We start from the raw sequence: 17,609 nt of genomic DNA on the forward strand, positions 1-17,609 counted from the left end.
GGAGTCTGTAGCCCCTGAGTTCAAATCTGGCCTCAGACAACCATTACCTAGCTGTGTGACCTTGGGTAAGTCACTTAACCCCACTGCCTTGCAAAAACAAAATAACAACAACCCAATTATCATTCTAGAGTCCATTACAGCTCTAAGATTCTAGATTGTACAATCTAAGGATCAATCAGTTCACTCCCATACCATAAATATTCATGTTTCAGGCACTTCCTATTTACAGCAGAGGTTTTAAGCCTTGGATCCAGGAATTAGATATTTACATGTCTGTGTGTATGTATGCATGTATATATATATATATATATATATATGTTTATATATTTATATAAATAAATATATATTTATATATAGGTGTACATTGATTAAATATGTATATATGCATAGATACACACATACACATATGCATACCTACATGCAGCTATACATATGTATGAATATCTAAAGAAACAAAATTTAATAGATTTAGTTTCCTCCATAATGTTGTATACTTTATTTTTTGCCTTGAAAAACACTATCCTGACATCTAGAAGCTTCACTGAATTGTCAGAGAGGTTCATGACAAAAAGAAAGTTAAGAAGCCCTGGTTTATGGTAGAACATTCTCCTTCCTGCTCTGACATTTACCATCTATACCTTCTATCTCTGACAGTTCCAGCATGAAAGCAATGAGGACCAGGAAAAGAAGTAAGCATAAAACTCACTTCACGTGCTGGAGATTTTTCTAAATAGACTCACAAAATTATGTCTTATTTAGAATTGTGAGTCACCCTAGGTACAGACAATTTACCCACTCTGAACTTCCAGGCCAGGTCTCTGCGTGCACTCCTCCACAAATCTGAGTGCTTTGGTAGAAGAGTATAACCAAGGGTTATGTGTAGACTGTGATATCAATTAATCATTTCTTAAATGCTCCCTGCATACTAGGTACTGTACAAAGTACTGGATGTACTGCATATTTTTGCATTTAATTTATATTGAGTGCCTGTGATGCATTATTATTTATTATCAGTTTTGTTAAATTTATAATCAAATGTTATATTTAAGATCTACTAGCTATCTAAGTAGGTTTTGTGCAAATGGTAGCTTACCAATGGGGGTTTGAGAGCTATTGCGAGTAGGTTCTTCCACAACAGAATTAACCCAAGGAATCTGGTAGTCTGACTGTAACTAGATTATTGTGATCTTTCTCTGGGAATCCAGAACTACCAATGTGACATCAGGTGGAAGTGGATGAGCTGGAACAGAAAGTGAGTAGATGACCCCAGCCTATACAAGGGGATCCCAGTATGGGAATCACATTAAGATATAGCACAGGGGCGGCTAGGTGGTACAGTGGATAGAGCATTTGGCCTTGGAGTCAAGAGTACCTGAGTTCAAATCCAGCCTCAGACACTTAACAATTACCTAGCCTTGTGGCTTTGGGCAAGCCACTTAACTCCATGCCTTGCAAAAACTTAAAAAAAAAAAAATAGCACAAACCTCTTGAAAATTATTTCCTCAACATTTAATAGTAATTTTACTGAACTTGTATGATTGTCGTGTTAAAAATCCCCCCCCCCCCCAAATGATACTTTCTGGTCTTCATATATTCCCCCTTCCTTTTTTTTTCATCCAGATGCAACTGTATGTTTGTTTTTTTTCTGGCAGGTTTGGAACTATCACACACTTGATCTTGCCTAAAGAGATTCATAATCAACAGAGCCTTGGCCTTTGACAAGTGCAAGATGTGTCTATAATATTTTTGGTGCAGAAAAGATAGGCATAGACATGTAAAGAGCTTAATCTTAATAAGACAACAGGGACTGATCTCCTTTTTTAAAAGGTTGAGTTGACTGGAATTAGAATGCAAGATCAGTGTGTTACTATGTAAAAATGACTTCTTATTGGTTTAGGGAATTATTTCTCTTAAGGTCAGAGAAATAGTAAGGTTTACCCAAGATTACCAGGGTTGGAGTGCATGTTTTCAAATACCAAATTCAGTGCTCTTTTTGCTATACGAGACACAAGATATTCCCATCACATTTTTGGGGGATCACTGGACCAATACTATTTATTGTTATTCCTGCAAGTACGAATTTATTTTTAATACTATTTATTGCTACTATCCTTACAAAATTGCTTTTACTTCAACTTACAATTATTGCTACTACTACAAAAGTAATATTCTTATAGTGTTTTAAGATTTGGTAATGTAGCTTTTCATTTTCCTATTTTATGGAAGTGGAAACTGAAACTCAGAGGTTAAATGACTTCCCCAAACTCACTCAAGATTATCTATTAATGAGTTCTGTAGAAACTTCAAAAATATTTGCCTCCTATTGTATTAGCATTTACAACTTTTAATTTCTTAGCAACTTTTAATTTATTTGCAACTTTTAATTCTTTATAATGGAATAAACTAACTGGATGACATTACTTTGGGATTTGGTTATAACATATTAATGACTTAAACATACTAATATTTGGAAAAATGAGATAATCTATGATCCTAAATTTGAAACAAATAATTGGTGCATATTTTGATTAGCCAAGTCACTTTAGTATTTAGAGTAGACTCCTATGGCATTTCTGTCACATACAGGATTTGAGACAGTCCACTTCATTCCTTTGGGTTTCAGTTTCCTCAACTGTGAAACAAGGGGATTGAACTAGATTGTTTCTAAGGCCATTTCTAGCTCTTAAGTCCTAGAACTTTGGCCTCTGCATCACAAATGAATAGACCACACCGGAAAAAGAGACAATGACCCTAAAAGGATTTCTCTATTATGTCACCTAAGAGGGGTAAAGAATCAGCACCAAAACAAAAAATGCATCCTTGGGCCCATAATCTCATTTAGTTGTACTAGTTTCTACATGGGCGAGAGTTCCATGATACTATGTTGGAGAAGAGTGGACACTTCTCTACCCTTTTATAGGAAGTCCAGGAAATATAGTGAAAATTTGAAATTATTCATAATTTATCCACTTATACAAACTATTTGTGCCTAGCCATATGGATTTTTGTCTGCCTTTTTAGGTTGTGTATTCCTTGAGGATAGGAACTGTCTTTTGCTTTTCTTTGTATCCCCTACTGACTGGTAAGTATTTAATACAATTCTTGTCAATTGATCGATGTTTGTCCTTCAATTCTTGAAGAAGACCATGACATCAAGGAGGTGAAGCCATGACAAGCACATGAATTGGATTTGAGTGAAGGGGGCTGTGCTAAGTCACCAGTCTCAGTTTCTCCTCTAGAAGCATCTAGGTCCAGTGGCCAGATATGGATCAGGATGACTGGAGATGGCCCTGGATGCAAGGCAGTCAGGGTGAAGTGACCTACCCAAAGTCATACAGCTAGTAAGTATCAAGCATCTGAGGCCAGATTCAAATTCCTCCTGACTCCAAAGCCAGTGTTCTATCCACTGCACCATCTTGCTGCCCATTTTTATGAATTAACAATTGAGAATATGATCCTGATGCATTTCTCTCGCGCGCTCTCTCGCTCTGTCTCTCTCTCTGTCTCCGTCTCTCTCTTTCTGTCTCTCTCTGTCTTTGTCTCTCTGTCTCTCTCTTAGTTCTCTGTCTCTCTGTCTCTGTCTCTCCCTCCCTCCCTCTCTTTAACTAAAACAGTACCCTATCCACCACTGCAGCTACAAGAGGACCAAATCAAAAATTGCCTTATCATACTAAATATCAATTCCTTTAAGTATATGATCCAGAAGCAAGTGGGATAACTCTATTCTATAAGATGGTCCTTGTTACATTATAGATTTTTTCTTTTTTGGAATATTATGTTTTTCCAATTACATGCAAAGTGAGTTTTCAACATTCATCTTTTTGTGAGCATTTGTACACTATAATTTTTCATTTATAGACTATGAGTAAGATACTAAGAATTATTTCCTAGACTTAGACTTATTTCCACTTTGGGTTCCTGACATTCATCACTCTCAATAGACATTTAATATAAATCGTTGAATGGACTTGGGAGTCAAGACCAATGATGTTAACATGCAAAAATGATTGTTTAGTTAATGATTGGGGAAATCAATCATGAGTGAATGACTCGGGCTAGTAAGAGACCCTAAATATCCACATTTTTGCCCTAACATCATCTATTCCAGTGGGATATAACTGCGTATATCCAAGTCTACAAAGGCTGTCTGGGTATATGCGCGCTCTCCTAATGCTCACTAATGAAGAAACCAGAGTCATTACTCCCTCTTCAGGTCCTGCCACTGGACAATAATCAGAAAAACTCCCATTCATTAAGAACCCGCTATGTACTAGTTGGCAAATATCTTATTTTATCCTCACAACAAAGTATCCAAATATACAGAGGGTTTTTTTCAAAACTAGTCTCTAAGGCAAGTGTTGTTACAGAAGTTTAGGATCATAGATCCAAATCTGGAAAATGCCTCATGCCTCACAGACCCATTTCTCCTAGGGTTCTTTGTGTGTGTGTGTGTGTGTGTGTGTGTGTGTGTGTGTGTGTGTGTGTCTGTGTGTGTGTGTCTGTGTGTTTGTGTGTCTGTGTGTGTGTATGTGTGTGTGTGTGTGTCTGTGTGTGTGTGTGTCTGTGTGTCTGTGTCTGTGTGTGTGTGTGTGTGTGTGTGTGTGTGTGTGTGTGTGTGTGTGTGTGTGTGTTACCCTTTGGAAGTCTGACAAAGTCTTGGAACCCTTTCTTGGTTTTATGAGTTTAAATGCATAAAATAAAATACATTTGGGACACCAAGGAAATAAGTCACATCAAAAATTGTGAACAAAATATGCTTTTAAAAACTTCAACGACACTCAAACTGAGAACAGCTGCCAATTATTGAAATAAGTCACAAATCTGTCCACAGAGATCAGGTACAAATACAGATGAATGGGAACTGCAATATTAACTTCCCAGGCAGTTGTAAACCTGAGGGAGATGATGGAGGAAGGTAAATTCATTTTGTTTTAATGTATTTGGGGTTGTTTGCTATTATCTGGTGCAGGGTATCACAGAGGGAAGCAGACACTTCCCTAGAATATGCAAAGCATGGAACACTCATACATGAAATACTTAAAAATTCTTTTATTTGAACTTTCCAAGTTTTTTTTTTCTTTTAGGTAGATGGGAAATTAGTCCTAAAGAACTGACAAAAAATGGAGGCTCAGGAAATGCATCAACAAATGAGGAAAGGAAATAAATAATTTTACCAAAAAACTATGAGTAGGACACTTAGAATTAAAAGGGATCTCAGATGATCCCATTTTACAGATAAGGAAACTGAGGGTCACAAAAGTTAAGCAACTTGACTAAAGTCACAGAGGAAAAAAGGGAAAGAACTAGATTTTAATTCCAGACCTGCTGATCCCCAAATTAGAGAATGTTCTGCTCTGCCATGCTTAATTGAAATTGCCTTCTGAAATTATGGGTAGGTATTTTATAATTGATTTGTCTATAAAAAAGCATTTATTACATTTCTATTATGTTACATGCCTTGTCCTAGGTACTTAGGATGCAAATTCAAAGCAGGAGGTCATTCTTAAACACCTGGGAGTAATGGGAAAAAACATTGTATATCAGTCTGTGTTCTCTATCTAGCCATTTACCTCAGATAGTTGAGCACAAGTCTTCACCTGGAACAGTGCTTTGATTCCTTATATCTCAACCCCTACTTTGGCGGAGTCATCTACTAAACTTTGGAGCCTACTGAGGGACTGGACTTTCCTGATTGCTGAACCCTGGACCACATTTCATACTTAAACCACATATTTATCTGGGACATAGATACCACCAATTTTCCACTTTTATGTCTAAAACTCTTAATTATATCATTAGTATTAGCATTTATGGAAAGGATTTAGAAAGATGACTCCACTTATTATCTCTGAGATTCTGGAGGCCAGGTTCCTGTAGGCTTGGAACATAGGTACTTGATAAATGATAATTTCAAATCTCACACTTAATGTGTGAGCCTGGCCTTGCCCCTTAAGCTTTGTTTATCTCAGCTTCGATGTGATGATTGAAATTAGTAAGGGCTTACTTAGTACAGTGTCTGGCACAGATTTGGCACTTAATATATGATTACTTTCTTCTCTTTATACCATATTATATATACCTTCTCTTACATACCTTACTATGGGTGTGAGTGTAGGTGTGTATTAAATTGTCCACTTGTGATGGCCTCAGGCTTTTGCAATGATTTATTTAGCATGTACAGTTTTAGCATGTATACTCTATAGTTTAGCCAGGTCACCACCAGATACTACACTTGGGAACTTATGAATAAGGACACTGGAACACCATGATTTTTGCTATAGGATGCTGCTCATGACAGGTCTTTTCAGTAGGTGACTGGAGAGAAGTGGATTCATAGAAAGATGCAAGGTTGGTGAACAATTCTATAAGGTCCACACTGAGAGAACCATCAAACACAGGATAATTGAGAAACTTTATTTGGCTGATGAACCATTTGAAGTTGGTGCATGTAGGAATCTCAATGTCTAGGTTCCAGAGGCAGTTGTCATAAATGTCCTCATTGTCCACCATGCCAATCTGAGTGCTCCATTGTGGTCAGATTGGAATTGTACAATTCTATAAATATCTGTGGGACTAGGCAGGAGGTGAACTCCAGCCTGGACTTCTTGCCATGGTCAAGAGAAAACCTTCCCATCAGCAAGGAAGCAAAGTCTGACCCTTTACCATCACCAAAATTATGAAATGTCAATAAGCCCTCATCCAATAATTTTTGGAAATTCAAGATCAGTGGTCTTTTTTTTTCCTCCAAATGTCTGATGGTCCTAGGTATAGCTATTGGTAGTCCACTCCTTTCTAGGCATCAGCTACTGTGAGGGGGAACTGCTATTTTATAGATGCTTGCCCTAACAGGATATAACTGTGTATATCCAAGTCTACAAAGACTGTCTGGGTATATGCGCGCTCTCCTAATGCTCACTAATGAAGACACCAGAGTCATCACTCCCCCTTCAGGTCCTGCCACTAGACAATCATAATCATAATCATAATCATAATAGTTCCCATTCATTTTCGAACCTATGTACTAGTTGATAAATATCTTATTTTATCCTCAGAACAATCCTGCAAGATTTGAGCTATTATTACCCCCATTTCACAGTTAGGGAAATTGGGACATAAGTAGTTAAATAACTTGCCCAGAGTCACACAGTCACTAAGTATCGAAGGCTGGATTTGAACTTAGGTCTTCTTAATTCCTGACCCGCACACCTACCAGTCATTGCATTAGAGAGTATGCTCTCAGCACAGTGCATCCTAGAATATGAGGCAACATGTATATATAGGCTCATCGAGGTACACACACACATACTAAATACAAGATCATTCGGGGAAGGAGGGCATTAGCAACTGGGGGAGATCAGGAAAGGCTTCAGGTAGAATATGATACTCAAGCTGTCTTAAAGGAAACAAGGAATTTTGGAAGATGAAGAGATGAGGAGAGAATGCATTCTAGGCATATTGAATAACCAGTATCAAGGGCCAGTGATGGAAGATCTAATGACATGTGTAAAGGTAATGTAGACATACTGCACATTTGATAAAGGGGAGTAAGTATAATAAAGCTGGGAGGGTAGACTGAAAAATTATGGTGTTGGGAAAGATTGGAAATCCAGCTGTTGTTAACAGCACCATCGCACTATCCCATCCCATCTTGAAGAAACCATGTGAGAGCATATTTTTATCCATGTGAGACAGAGAGAGACAGAGACAGAGAGATATACATGCACACAGAGACAAAGACACAGAGACAAAGACAGAGAGAAAGAGACACAGACAGAAAGACAGGCAACAGACAGAGATCAGAAACAGAGACATAATTAGGTTTCTCCAACATCTCAAAGTCTTCCTTCAACTCCATTTTATATAGCAATTATGGAAACCTTTTCAATCTAAAGGTATATAGACTCCTGACCAGAGTATTAGATTATTATTCCCTAGCCTCAAAAATAGGCAAGATCAGTGAATACCAAAGGTACTAGAATAGGGCCACTGAGACTGAAAGACTGATTGATTGAAAGATTGATGGAGACTGAAGATTGAGAACAAGGACCAGTGACAGTCCATCTGCTACCCAAGACTCAGCAGAATAACCCTCAAAAGTGTAACCCAATGGGTACATTTTAAAAGTAAAGTCTTGGTTCTCATTAATGACATTTCTAATTGATTCTTCCTCTCTACAAACTCAAACTTTAGAGATCATTTATAAGCCTTGGACATGCGTCATTATACTTCATATACTAACTTCTCATCAGTTTGACTTTGGGGTCTATTGCCATTCCATGAATTGGTGAACCTCAAGAATCATGGTGGCTGGAGAAAACAGAAAAAGATATTGGTGTTTGATGGGGTCACACCTAATGTCATAGGCAAAAGGACCAAATCTTTGATGTTGCATGGGAAAAGAGGCACAAGACAGAAAGGATGAGTTTTGGGACAGGAAAAGAAGTTGTGGTATGGGCAGTGAGAACTTCTCAGATAGAGGAAATATTAGGACTTCACATCACATTATAACTTTGACCATTCTCAGTCTCCCCATGATTTTAAATTGTCAGTCCTTGTATGAATGGGGCTACAATATATTTTATTTTCTTAATTTAAAAAAAAATTTCAAGAGTTTTTTATTTTCTCCTTTTATCCTACCCTTGGAGAAGAAAAAAGAGAAAAATATAACTTTTGCAACAAATAAGCAGCAAAGCAAAACAATTCCTATATCATCCTTGTCTAAAAACTTTTGCCTCATTCATAATAATTCATTATTTCACTGTCAAAATATGGGTAGAAGGCTTTATCATCAGTCTTCTGAAATCATATAATCCTTTTGCAATAACCAGATTTCTTAAGTATTTCAAAACTGTTCATTTTGTAAAAAATAATGTGATAACATAAATGGTTCTGTTGCTGCTCACTACATTCTAGATTATTCCATATGAATTTTCCAAGTTTTTCTGTAATGTTTCTAATTCTTAAAGTATTATAGTATTCCATTGTATTCATATATTCATAATTTTCTGTCATTCTCCAATTGACAAGTAGTTTCTTAGTTTCCTATTCTTTGTCATTATGAAAGAACTGTTATAATTACATCTGTCTATGGATGACCTTTTGCTTTCTTTTCTATTGATCTCCTTGTTATCTAGACCTAGCAAGGGAGCACACTTTTCTTATGAAAGGCAGATTCATACTAGGATACTCGTCTATTCTCTAGACGATCAGAGACATGAATTACAACATGAATTTTTATCAAAGTTATGTAAAGGCTCCTAAAAAACTTCAGGAGATCCAGGAACCTGATACTGTCATCAATTGGAATCAAAACCTAATTATCCAAGGTGGGATGAATGGAAAAAATAAATTCACACTTTCTATGCAATCTGTCATTCAGAATTCTGAGGTTAGAACAATAAATAAGATACTTGTTTTTGCCTTTAGGAAACTTTCACTCTGATTAAGGAGATGAATGCACAAATATCTATAACTTAAGTTAGATTAGTGAGGTGGAGAGTGTAGGCATTTATTAAGCCCATGTTGAAAACAAAAAAAAGAACAATAAAAAGTGAAGACCAAAATGGTCAATGAATTGCCAAACCAGAACTTTAACCTCGAGTTCTTGAAGTGAAATATGATGTTCTTTCCTGTTACCCTATAACTTCCCTGAAATAGGATTCCTGATGAGATGGTGAAAAAAAAAATTTCTGGACCAGGGAGTCAGGTAACCTAGGTTTTGTGACTGAATTACTGCATGATCTTGGATATCTCATTCTTTTCTCTCTGAAGCTCAGGTTATTTTTCCCTTTCTTACTAGAGGGGATTGGATTCAAAGATTTACAGAGATACATTGATATCAATCATTTTTTGATTCTGAGACATATACATTATTTTCTTATACTGTATTTCTTTAACTACTTTGATAAAGGACTGAGTTCTGAGGATACTATGCACATTTGTTTATATAACTATTCTTACTATGCCATTTTTGTACATTCCCTTTGCTTCAAGATAATTCTGTCTACTGGTTAACTGCTAATGAAAAGCTTTCTAGTAGAGGCTCATGAGCTATAGTTTTAAGAAAATAAATTTACAGATTACCTTATAACTGAAGTATTACCTAAAGTAGAAGTTATCCATGGGAACCTAATATATAAACCTAAGAATGATGTGGATGCGGTGGGGTAGAACAGAGAAGTTGTTATACTATGGGAGTTTTGGATATATTTGATTTTCCTTCAAAAATTGTAGAGACTATTGGAGGGATTTTTCTTCTTATATGACTTAGTATTGCAGCACTTTATGAGAAAAAAGTACTGCAATACTAAGTCATATAAGAAGAAAAATCCCTCCAATAGTCTCTACAATTTTTGAAGGAAAATCAAATATATCAACAAATATGGTCTGACTCTATTTTTATTACAAGTCAGACCATATTTGTTGAATGCTTAAGATGTAATATGCACTGTTCTGTTTTATGTTATAATGTAAGTTTAGGAAGTTTTCCAAAGATTTTTACGGTCTGCAAATCAATGAGGTTAGATAAACCTGATGATCTAGAAATCCACAACTAATCACCTCCAAGGAATTAATTTTTTTTCTGGGGAACTTGAGCTTCTTTTGGCCTTTCTGAAGTTTGATTTGTTTTAAACTAATGCTTTTTCTAATGATGGGTAAGTTCTAACTTATATTTATTATGCTCTATGTATTTTAGCAGTCCATTGAGGAAATTTTATGCTCCCTATCTGTGGTGGGTACCTACTGGAAATTCTGGTTAAAGATGCCCAGTTGCAGAGACATGACTTCTGGCCAAGATGGTGGAGAGAAGACAGGCACTGTGATAGGTGTTCTCTCTTTCTCCTCAGAAATAATATGAGAGTAACCTCTTAACGAAATTTGATCAACAAAACCTAAAAAGAGAAGCTAGGAGAAGAAGGTCTGTCTCAGGGGACCATGGGTGAACTGGGAGATGAGAGAAGAGGATCAGTGGGTACAGCAGCTAGAGGAAGCCAGAGGACTGGCCTCAGTTGTGGAGACTTTGGTGAGTGGCAGGTGCAAAATCCAACTTTAACTGTGGAGTTTTGGGCTGGGGAGGGGGGTGGGGAGAGGAGCAGTGGGAGGGTGAGTTCCTGCAGAGTCTCAGAGCAGGCCTGGAGAACAGCCAGCTGGGCCTGGGACCTGAGCTCAATACTCTTAGCAGAGCCCTTTAGCCAGAATAAATAATAGAGAACCCCCAGTACCACCACCACCCCCTCAGGGCAACAAACTTCACTCAAGGGAAGGAGATTAACTCTCTCCCCCAGGGACCAGCCCCCGTGTTCAAGGTCAACTCAGACCCTGCTGCTGAGGACCTCACTCCAGAGAAAGCAACCAGCACCCCCTACTGGCTGGCCCTTGGAATTACTAAAGCAAGTGAACAAAGCCTCTAGGATCTTCAAAAGCCAATCTCTGAGAGTCAGCTATCGGCCCCCCCCAACACAAGATGAAGAAAGACCAGAGAAAAGGGGGGTCCATGTAGAAATACTTAGAAAAACAGATTCTAACCCAGAGAGATCTAGCTCTGCTGTGGAGAATTTGAATTGGTCTCCAGCCCAGAAAGACTCAAATCTTCAATTGGACAAATGCAAAAAGGAAAATGATTCTCTCCAAACTACATTTGCCAAATAGAAAACTCCTTCCAAAATAGAACGGACCAACTGGAAAAGGAGTTGCAAAAGATAAATAAAGAAAAATCTTCTCTAAAAAAAAAAAGAATGGAATCAAAGAAAACTAATGAGTTCACGAGACAACAAGATTTTGTTAAACAAAACCAAAAGATCAAAAAAAAAATAGGAAAAAAATGTAAAATACCTCATCAGCAAAACCACTGACCTCGAGAACAGATAAAGGAGAGAGAATCTGAGAATTATTGGCCTTCCTGAAAACACTGAAGAGAAAAAAAAAAAGCCTGGACTTAATATTACAGGATTTAGTGATGGAAAATTGCCCTGAAATTATGGAGCCAGAGGGCATAATAGTTATTGAAAGAATACATTACATTGATTCTCTCCAGAAAGAGATACTAAAATGAAAATACCAAGGAATGTTGTGGCCAAATTCCAGGACTATCAGGTAAAAGAAAAAATCCTACAAGCAGCCAGAAAAAAAATTAAATACCAAGGAACCACAGTAAGGATTATGCAGGACCTGGCTACAGTGACATTAAGGGATTGAAGAGCCTGGAATGAGATATTCTGAACAGCAAAGGAGCTTGGAATGCAGCCAAGAATCCACTACCAGCAAAGTTGAGCCTTCTTTTCCAGGGAAGAAGATGGACATGTCAAATTTACAAAAAAGCAAGCCATTCCCCAATTGACAAATGGGTCAAAGGATATGCAAAGGCAATGTACAGCTGAGGAAATTAAAGCAATCCATAGACATATGAAAAATTGCTCCAAATCATTACTTATTAGAGAAATGCAAACTAAAGCATCTCTGAGATAGCACCTCACACCCCTCAGACTGGCCAATATGACCAGAAAGGACAATGATCAATGTTGAAAGGGATGTGGGAAGTCTGTCCCAGACTAATACATTGTTGATGAAGCTGTGAACTTATCCAGCCTTTCTGGAGAGCAATTTGGGATTATGCCCAAAGCGCAACAAAAATGTGCATACCCTTTGACCCAGCAATCCCACTACTGGGTCTATATCCTGAAGAGATTATGAAAAAAAGGTAAAAACATCACTTGCACAAAAATATTTATAGTAGCCCTGTTTGTGGTGACAAAAAAATTCTATATTAAGTGAATGTCCTTCAATTGGGGAATAGTTTAACAAACTGTGGTATATGTATGTCATGGAACACTATTGTTCTGTTAGGAACCAGGAAGGCTGGGAATTCACAGAAGTCTGGAAGGATTTGCATGAGCTGATGCTGAGCAAGATGAGCAGAACCAGAAAAACACTGTATACCCTAACAGCAATATGGAGTTGATGATCAAACATGATGGACTTGTTCATTCTATCAGTGCAACAACCAGGGATAATTTTGGGTGATCTGCAATGAAGAATACCATCTGTATCTAGAGTAAGATTTAAGGACTTTGAACAAAGACCAAAGACTATTACCATCAAATTAGAAAAAAAAAGTTTTATTATGATATAATTTTGCTATCTCATGCTTTATTTTTATTCCTTAAGGATATGATTTCTCTGTCATCACATTCACCTGAGATCAATGCATAACATGGAACTAATGTAAAGACTAAGAGACTGCCTTCTGTGGGGAGTGGGGGGAGGGAAGCAAGAATGGGGGAAAATTTGTAAAACTCAAAATAGATAAAATCATTCTAAAATATAAAATAAAGATGCCCAGTTGCAATGCTTTCTAATTTATAGGGACAAGAGAAATCTCTGTAACATGCAGTTTGATTTCTCACCAGAAGGAGAGATATTGAATTTCAGTTAACTCTTTGTTCCCTATTATATCCCTACTGCACTGTTGGGACAAAAATTTCCCTTGATTGTGGGCAACTATTTTTTCCCATTCTATCCTTTGTTGTCTTCAGGTTAGAGTAGGTCTTTGTAAGTCCTCTATACAGTAAGTAACACATGATGATTTTGCAAAATAATGTTTATTGAGTTGTTCAAACACAAGTATTTAGGGATCAGTATAATCTTCAGGTCACTAGTTATGAGGGTCTTGACTCAAATTGAGGCAGTTTAATAACAGTGTCACATAGACATTGTAGAGATTATTTAATTCAATACACAGGAAAGGTACTCAAGAGGAGAATGCTTGAGTCCTTCTTCCTGAAAATGTCACTGAAAAGTTATTTAGAACTGAGAAGATGGAAATATTAGGCATAGAGCAAATTCAATACAACTTATTAAACTGCTAAAAAGCTATATTCTGGGGAGGCTAGGTGGTGCAGTGGGTAGAGCACAGGACCTGGAATCAGGAGTATCTGAGTTCAGACACTTAATAATTACCTAGCTGTGTGGCCTTGGGCAAGCCACTCAACCCCATTTGCTTTGCAAAAACCTAAAAAAAAAGCTATATTCTCATCTTCATAATTAGTTTAATACTTTGTAATTGGCACCATGATTTCTGTGAGCATATTCATGACTGCTTTATCTGGGAGAATGATCAGAAAGCTACAAAATTAATAACAATATTAATAACAAAAATGATAAAAATCACAATTTATCAGTATATGCAAATATACTAGTAATGAATTGCTGCATTCATTGATATTAAAAAATGATTTATTAAGTTTTGGAATAAAATCCCTTTTTTATTAATATCACTTACAATAGTTGTCTAAAACATAGAACAAGAATTATTTTCATGGGTGAAGCAGAAAGCATTTCCGCTAAGTTGAAAGGTAAAGCAAGAATACACAATCTCTCCATTATTCATTGATATACTTCTGGAAATTCTAGAGTTGCAAAAAAGAGAACAGAAAAGTCATTTGGCATAGACAAATAGTCAAATAGCCTCTATTTTCAGAAGGCTTGTTTTAAAAGAGATTTAGTACATAAAATAATCGTAACAATAGCTTCAGTCAAGGAATAATGAACAAAATAAGCCTAAAATCAGCAGCCTTTTATACAGTACCTATAAAAACCAGCAGGAGGAGATCCATTCAAAGTTATTACAAACTGAATCAAAAGTTTGAGAAATTATGTTAGCAAGACACATTTAGGAACCTTGGATATCTAACTACTAATTACTCTTTTTCAAAACAAAGGGAAAATAAAGTGGAGAAACATTCATTCATCAATATTGTGCCTTGCCAGTATCACAAAAATAAGACTGCTATCTGAATTAGTTAATAAATTGAATATTATACTCATCAACTTGCCAAGTGATAGCTTAATAGATTCTGATTAAATATTTATATCTTCCAAGGAAAAAAAAGGTCAAAATTAAGGGAAATTATGAAAAAGTAGGAATGAAGGGGACTTTGCATCACCAAATCTCAAACTATATATATTTAGAAAAAGAATAATAATCAGTATTAATGAATACTTTTAAAACCTAGAAAACATCAGTAGAATAAATTAGTTAAGCTAGATGCAGAAGCAATCATATTTAATGGATTATTTGGCTTGATTTTTATTTCATTAACCTATCATCAATATCATTTTTAGCAATCACCAGAAGGAAATAAAATTAAATTCTCAGTACTTTTTTAACATTTACTTTTTTGTCCCTCTAATATTTGGAAGGGGGAGAAAGGGAAAAAATATTAATTAGGAAGCTAATATATCCCAGGCACCAGTCTTCCAAAAGCTTGTTCATATATACCAAAGATTCTTTATATCTGAATACTCTTAAAGATGTTTTATTGATATGTTGTGCAATTAAAATAGCCTCTCCAACACCTGTCAACTTAAAACAATTTTCTATCCTCAACTTTGCAAGATATCACTTGACTACTTCCATTTTCTTAGTCATCTTTTCCCTTAGTCTTTTTTTTTCCAGTCATGTCCAACTCTTTATGATCTAAATTAGGGATTTCTTGGCAAAGCTACTGGAGTACCTTGCCAATTTTGTTTTCTATAAAATAGGAACAGTGTATGTGTCCTCCCTCTTTCATGGAGCTCTTGTAAACAAAGTGTTATATAAACTCTAATTGGAATTATTATTATGAACAATTGAATGTTATAAAATAAAATATTTTTAACGTAGGAAGAGCTCTTTGAATGTCGAAAGCAGAATGAAAAGGTAGAAAAGACTTCAAACAGACATTTTTAATCTGTGGACCACAAACTTGAATAAAAAAATATTGCTGTTTGTTCATATGGTTTTTATTTTTATTTTTCTATATGTATTTTTTATTTATGCATCTAAAGACATTACTCCAAGAAGACCTACATTGGCTTCCCTAGACTGCTGAAGGATCCACGAAGCCAAAACAAACAAACAAAAACATTAAGAACACTGGATTTAGAAAAACAATCTCAATTCATCTCCATATTCGACAGATAGGAACCAAGTCTCAGAGAAGTGAAATAAAGTTATTTCTTCAGAACCTCCCCATTCACAAGGATCGTATTTGAACTTGAGATTGTTTGACATCAAGTCCAGCATGTTGTTTCTTGTGTCACTTTTCTAAATCCTATCTCAACTACTTTGAAGTTAAGATAATGATTAAATCTTTGAATGTCTTACATAGAATACCAAATATAGACTAGGAAAGGGGAAGAGGTCATAGCTAGAACTAAACGTGGGCCATGCAATCAATGAATATCAGTGGGTAGTTAATATGAGGATATAGGTGTTTATGTCTTAAGTAGAGGTAGCTTGGTGCCCAGGAACTAGAGAGCTAGGTTAGGTGTCAAGATGCCCTACGTTTAAATCTAACCTCAGTCACTTATTAGTTGGGCAACTCTGGGCGAGTCACTTATCATTTGTTTGTCTCAGTTTCTTTATTTGTACGTAGTACTTTCTTGAAATTGTAAAGATCAAAGATATAAATCACAGAATCAGTGCAATATAAATGCTAATTCCCTTTCCTGGGTTATAGAACTAATATTTACAAGTGTTTTCCTGATGCAGCTTTTTTTTGTCTTTACCTATGAGATGGGGTACAATCAGACTCCTTTCTCTCTCAGAAGGGATTAGCTATCCACAAAAGGAGCCAAAGCCATCCCCAGGAGAGGAGTGATCCCAGGTTCCTGATCATTTTTAGTCATAAAAACTTCTAGCCAGAGACCACTGGGGCACAGAGACCAGTTATGTTTCCAATGAGGGGGTCCCTGGCTGGAGAAGACAAGTGTCACTGTATCCTTGTGCCTATGCTAGTTGAATTAGGACAAAGGCAACCTCACTGAGGGAAATGTTCAACAAAAGTTGTGAGTGCCTCATTTCATCCCCAAATTTCACCTGAGCTAAGATAGACTGCATTAGAGCAGCCTCTGACATCACAACATCCTTGTTTAACCATAAAGGAAGAAGCAGGAATTAAGGGAGAGTGTGCAGGGGAGTGTTTGTGATGACAGAAGAAGGAGTTGACTCAGCTGGGGCATTCAGTCTGCAGAGTTGTCAACACAGGAAAATTGTGTGCATGGATCACACACAAATACCAAGGGGAAAAGTGCCAGAGTCAGAATGGATTCATCATAGGCAATGCTAAAATTCAGAATTAGAACACAGTTAGGGTCTACCCTAGGCACCATTATGAATTAAATGAAAAAAAATTACCTAGACAATAGTACAATTAGATGATTTGGAGCTGACCCAAAAGACAGATACAAATTGTTCATTAGTATATTAGAACACCATTGACTTAGTTTTAAAATGTAAGATTATCTATTTTTATTGTATGTAATATTAATTTTATTGTATGTAATATTATTTTTGTTAACTATTTTTCAATTACATTTTAATCTGGTTCAGATTGTACTTGAGAATGTTATGGCAACATGAGACCTGCTGGCAGTGTATTTGGACACTCTGGTCTAGACAATAGTACTTGTAAAAGAGTTCTGGAGATTTTTTAAGTGGTCTGGGACTTAAAAAAGAGATAGCCCTGATATAGCCAGTAATGGTAGACCCAGACCTAGGGACTAGGGCAGCTAGTCACAAGGGCAGCTGCTTCCAGAGTGTTTAGCCCTCAGATGGTAAGGGGGCAGAG

The 17,609-nt window shown here is 36.5% G+C and overlaps 1 long non-coding RNA gene across 1 annotated transcript; it reads left to right on the forward strand.

The window, feature by feature from the left end:
- The first annotated feature begins 432 nt into the window (after positions 1-432).
- LOC141519009 (uncharacterized) lies at positions 433-13,211 on the forward strand. Its single transcript, XR_012477338.1, has 3 exons — positions 433-3,341; positions 10,848-11,023; positions 11,286-13,211. It is a non-coding gene; the product is annotated as an uncharacterized LOC141519009 (long non-coding RNA).
- Positions 13,212-17,609: the final 4,398 nt, after the last annotated feature.

Source organism: Macrotis lagotis, chromosome 3 (genome assembly GCF_037893015.1).
Source record: "Macrotis lagotis isolate mMagLag1 chromosome 3, bilby.v1.9.chrom.fasta, whole genome shotgun sequence".
NCBI classification, from domain to species: domain Eukaryota; kingdom Metazoa; phylum Chordata; class Mammalia; order Peramelemorphia; family Peramelidae; genus Macrotis; species Macrotis lagotis.